Source organism: Cebus imitator, unplaced genomic scaffold, assembly GCF_001604975.1.
Source record: "Cebus imitator isolate Cc_AM_T3 unplaced genomic scaffold, Cebus_imitator-1.0 Scaffold68, whole genome shotgun sequence".
Classification (NCBI taxonomy): Eukaryota; Metazoa; Chordata; class Mammalia; order Primates; family Cebidae; genus Cebus; species Cebus imitator.
The window spans coordinates 6,449,188-6,455,187 of record NW_016107383.1 but is presented as its reverse complement, the minus strand read 5'-3'; positions in this window follow the sequence as shown (position 1 = coordinate 6,455,187).

Sequence of the window (6,000 nt, the reverse complement as noted above, 5' to 3'; positions counted from 1 at the left end):
TGTGTGTGCATATATATATATATATAAATTTTTTATTTTTGAGACAGGGTCTCATTCTGTTACCCAGACTGGAGTGCATATATATATATATATATACTGTTTTATGTGTGTGTGTGTGCATATATATATATATATAAATTTTTTATTTTTGAGACAGGGTCTCATTCTGTTACCCAGACTGGAGTGCAGTGGCACAATCATGGCTCACTATAGCCTTGACCTCCTAGGTTCAAGTGATTCTCCTACCTCAGCCTCTTGAGTAGCTAGGACTGCAGGCATGCGCCACTATGCCCAGCTTGTTCTTGTATTTTTAGTAGAGGTGAGGTTTCACCATGTTGCCTAGGCTCATCACATATATTATATTAGGGAGTTGCCAGAACAATTACCTGGATTTGATTTGCTCTATTATTTTTCTTTTTGCTTTCAAATTTAACTTTCTTTAAGAAATACATGTGAATACTTTGAAAGATTAGCATTTCAAGGATTATTGCAAAAAACATAAAAATAAAAAGCAGTCTGAAATACTATCTGTCCCTATCCTTACCTAATCTTTAGAGTTTTCCTCCCCCAGAGTCACTGGCGATTCCCAAACAATTATGCTTTCGTCTCCATGCCTTTAAAAAAAAAATACTTAGAAAAACTGTCTCTAGCTCCCATCCATCCACTCTATTTCTACCACATCTCACACGCCTCAGTTCTTTCAGGCATCTTTAGGTATTTCTTCTCCCTTATTATCTCTATTCACTGTACATAAGCCCATTATCACTATTTCCTTATTGTGTTGAAATTGCTAGTTCCTCCCTCACTGGCTGAGTTTATGGAGAGCAGAAAATGTGTCTCCTTCTTCTTGTTGTTGTTGCATACACCTGGCACAGTGCCTGGCTCATAGAAACATCCACAAGAGTGCTTGGCACACAGCAGATCCATAGTAAATGTTTGTTGAATGAGTGCGGCAGCTTTATTAGTTACAGTTATGCTGGCTAATATAACCCACACACACTTCTAATCTGTTACATGATAAATGTTTACTCCTTGTTCATGTCACAATATAATGCAGGTGTTCCTGATCAGTCACTGGCCTTCCACAAAGTCATTCTAGAACCCAAGCACCTTCCATCCTATGGCTTCACCTCCCATAAGACCTTGGAGTCCTCAGCATTCAGGTGTTAAGTGGGAAGCAGCAGGCAGAGAAGACATCCACAGTTTCTAACTTCTGTGAGTTAGAAGTCACAGATAGTTCACTGGGGAGAACATGTCATGTAGCCACACTGAGGGACTCTGAGAAATGAGAAACCAACTTGTACTAAGAAGAAGAGAAAATAAACTTAGTTGTAGTTAGCCAGTCTCAGACATAGCAGGCAATAAGAAATAATCTGTGAACTGCATAGAATTGTCTCTTTGCCGATACCAGATTTAGGGAGAGGAGAAATCCACACTTTAATGAGTTAAAGAAATAACATATCACCAACTACAAGCCAATATAGGTCTCTAACCTATAATAAAATAAAGTAATAAAGCAGGTGATTGCTTCCAAACACATCTGATTTTGCTGCAGTCAGTTCTTGCTTTGATAGGCATACATTTTTTTAAATAAGTAAATGTTAAGATTCAGAAGTGGTATATAAGCTGCAATATTTCTAGTCACCAGAAATGTCTTTGTTCATCCATCTAGAAATATGACAGCAGAAACCATCAGCACTGACATGGTTTGGCTTTGTCCCCATCCAAATCTTATCTTGAATTGTAGCCCCCATAATTCCCACATGTCATGGAAGGAGCCCCTGGGGAGGTAATTGAATCATGAGGGCAGGTCTTTCCCATGTTGTTCTTGTACAGTAGGTGTCATGAAATCTGATGATTTTGTAAAGGGGAGTTCCCCTGCACATGCTCTCTTGCCTGCCACCATGTATGATGTGCCGTACTTCTCCTTTGCCATCTGCCATGATTGTGAGGTCTCCCCAGCCATGTGGAACTGTGAGTCCATTAACCTTTTTCCTTTATAAATTACCCAGTCTTGGGTATGTTTTTATTAGCAATGTGATAACAGACTAATACAAGCCTATTTTCCCACTGCCAACCTGCTGGGTGGATGGGCTGCTGAGTTAATGGTCACTTTTATTCCTTCCCATTATAGAAAGTTATCTTTAGCCATGCAAGTATAGTTCCAATTCCTTCAGAAGGCACCCATAGATATAGACAACAGGTAGAAAGATATTTAGGGAGAAGAAAAGAAAACTGCCCCAAAGCTGAAAAATGCACAAATTGTTACTACTACCTGGACAGTCAGCTTTTGAATTGTATCCATCTTGTTAAGCATTTCTGTTGCCCACAGCTGCTAGAGTTGTGGCTCTCTGCTGGTTTGATAAAACATTCATACTTGAAAGTAAATTCAGAGGTGAAGCTTGTTGGCAACCCCCAAAGAATAACAAGCAAGCAGCCAGTGACAAGGGAGATTCAGTTAGCCGGAATTCTATGTTGTGGTGTCCAAATCTGATAACTGGAATGTCTGTAAAATGAGCTTTATTTGTGGAGTTCAGTCCATTCAGCTTCCACATTGTCCAGTTCCAAAGGGTAATAGAAACAGATATATGGAAAAAAACACAGGTAAAGTGAAAATATGACAATTTTTTTTAAAGTCAAGTTTTCTTCAACTCATCTGTTTAGTAATTAAACACATTCAAATAATACTGGTTTCTCATCGTGAAAGTGGAGCTCGTTAACAATTTTGTGACATAATTGTTAGCGTATAACCAGGACACAGTTTTATCAGGATTCACTGAATTTAGGCCAGATGACAGGACACTGAAAAATGGAGATAAATGTCTTCACTAATTATACCTCTCTTTTCTGTCTTATTCAGTTACTTTTACTTTGTACCATACAGAATTTATTTTAGGTCTTAAAATATATATTTTTTCACTCCTCTAGATGTCATTATAAAACTTACTTTAAGTTAGGTTAATAAAGTTGAATTTTACTACATCAGTGATGAATTTTTTAAAACCAATAAAATGAAATTAAACAAAGAAAGAAACAACAAAATGTAGTTTTCATGCCAGCATGTGCTTTTTGTAACATAGTAAGATACAGAGAAAAATTAAACCATGAGTAGCATTTAGGCATTTATGAATACTAAACAAGGAAACCATTCCAACACACCTGATAATGAATTTACTCTATTGCCCATTATTCTGCTTATAAAATTATCGTTGCCTACCGTCTTTCTGTTAATGACTCATTTTTATTCACTCATTCCAGATCATTAATAATAACGATGGTACTTAAAGAGCAATAGATTATTTTTAAAGCACTTTTATTCTAAAATCTTTTATGATTTTCTAGTAAAGTCTTAAGCTTTTAAGAGTACATTCTTGTTGCAAAATATTTTTTAAACAATATAAAACTCTTAAGCATTAACATTTAAGTAAAATTTACTTAACTTTTATTAATAATAGAGTTATTCTAAAGAGTATAGATACAACCAAGACTTTCTGGCAAAGAAGCTTTCTAAACTCTGAGCTTGTCTAGCACAAATGAACACTTTCCATTAATGTTTCTGATGCCACATCAAATTAGAGTGAAAAGTTGTGATTTTTTTTAAACCAAATATTTTGGTTCATACCTTGGAAACCTCCATTCTGCATTTGAACAGCCCTTCTTGTCGGGGAAAGGCCCAAAGGGATTACTCCTTGTACTGCTGACAAGGCTAAATTAGACATCCAAAGTCATTTCTTTCTGTTTCGTCCTGCTTAAGTTCCTATCTGCTACTAATAATGTACTTAATCAGAAAAAAAAAAAAAAAGCAGAAAAACCTCAAAGCCAACATGTCATTCTCAAATCATTCTGTCTCCCCTTCTCAAATTTCTCTCTCACTTAATGAACTTAACATTCAACCAATCTCCCAAACTTGAAATCATGAAGCCGTTCTTTCCTTCCTCATGTCACTACCCCAGATCCCATCAGTCATCAAATTCTGTCCAGAATCCTTCCCAACAGTCCCCAAAGCTGAGGCTTCCTATTCTTTGTCCACTGCAGTGCTGTATTCCAGGCCGTCACCATCTGGATGACTGCAGCAGGCAACACAGTACGTACGCGGGAGGCTGCATGAAATTTGGGAACAAACCAGTGGTTAGAATCGCTGTTTTGCCTCTTCTGTGTATGTATATGACCTTGGATGTGTTACTGACCTTCCATGTTTCAACATTTGCAAAAAAGGAAAGAAAAAAGGGTAATGCCTACCTTAATTTGTAAAAATCAACTTCCTATAAAGTGCCCAGAACAGAAACTAACATATAGGAGGTCTTCATTAAATGTCTTTTTCTTTCCTCAGCCTTTTCCCGCCCCAGTCTGTATTGCACATTCTATAAAAATTGTACCCCAAAATAATAACTCCAATCAAGTCACTTATCTGCTTAAAGATATCCACTGACCCTGTTGCCTCAGATAAAAATCTCAACACGGGATAGATCTTCCACAATCTGCTCCAAGCCATCTTTCTGACTTCAACTTAGAACAGGAAGTTAGGGAGCTCCTGTGTCACTCTGTTCATCTCTTCCTTTCCAGGACCTCAATACATGGCTGAACTCATGGCAGATCCTAATTAAAAGTTCGAGGGATGAATACATGCATGCATGGAGAGATGAACACATGAATGAATACATTTATCGGAAGACAAGATTTACATAATTCCCTTAACATTATGAACACTTACTAGATCTGAATTTGAAAGCTATATAAGCTTGTCATTCACTTCCAGGCATTATTCCTGTCTCCCCAGTTTTTTGCCTTATACCTAGAGAAAAGTTTTCCTGCTAGAAGCAGAGTATGAGAATACCGCTGCTTGTATGGCCCATAATACAGATGGAATTGTGCTAGGATGAGATGCTTCTTAATAGTATTCTACAAACATTTATTGAGCAGCTGTCAAGTGTCAAGCATGCTCTGATTCATCTGAGATCTCTTAAAGAATGCACATCGTATGGGAGAAGGGAGGTTAAAGAGTTAACTGGTAAAGGGGGCTGTGGTGTCACAGTTGTCAAGGTGGTCATGATGGAATTCAGAAAAGGCTTGACACAGGAAGAGGAGCTTCAGGTGAGTCTTGAAAGTTGAGTATCAGTTTAAGTAGGTCATTTAAACTAGGGTGGGGCAGAGAAGGAGTTTCCTTGTGGAAGGAAAAGCACGTCAAAGATACAGAAACAGGAGAGAACAGGCACAACTGGTTCATGATGGCCCTAGTTTGGAAAGTATTTTGTTAAGATACCTATTTAAATATACTTCTTCAAAAATAAAATATAAATGACCAAGTTGGAGAATTTGTTGACACAAAAATGAAAAAAGGATAGCAGAAAGCAAGAAATTCCCCCAGATAAGCTCGTTCATTGTCCCTCTACCCTCACTCCATAGTTCGTAGCCTTTAAATACACCCTACATGCTGATGACTCCTAAATTTACCTCTAGCACTGACTTTTCTCCCAAGCTCCAACTTGCCTGTTACACACCTCAAACTCAGTTTGTCTTCTAAACTGAACTCTTAAGCCTCATTGTCCCAAATCTGTAATTCCCAGCAGGATAAATGTTATCTCTATCCACCCAGTTGCTTATGCCAGAAACGTGAGTTATCCTATTTTCCTTTCCTCACCTCCATTTCCACCATTTCCAGTTGATTAATAAGCCCCGTTATTTCCACTATTTTAAATCAGTTCTCCATTATCTATCACTTGTTCACTACAACAGCATAACTAACGTTTTCTCATCTGCTACAATTCCCTCCAACTCATTCTCCACCATGTAAACAGAATGCTTTCAATATAGTGTTTCTGGAGCTGTGGCTTACTGATCACCGAGGTGCTTGGCTGAAAAAAAGGAAAATCACATATCTAGTTTTCAACTCAGGTAACTGATACAGAATCCTTGGGCAGTCTTCAGAGTTCAGGGGTCTGCACTTTAATAAGCCCTGCCTCTACCCTTTTTTCCCATTAAAATTGAAGCATTCCCAATATT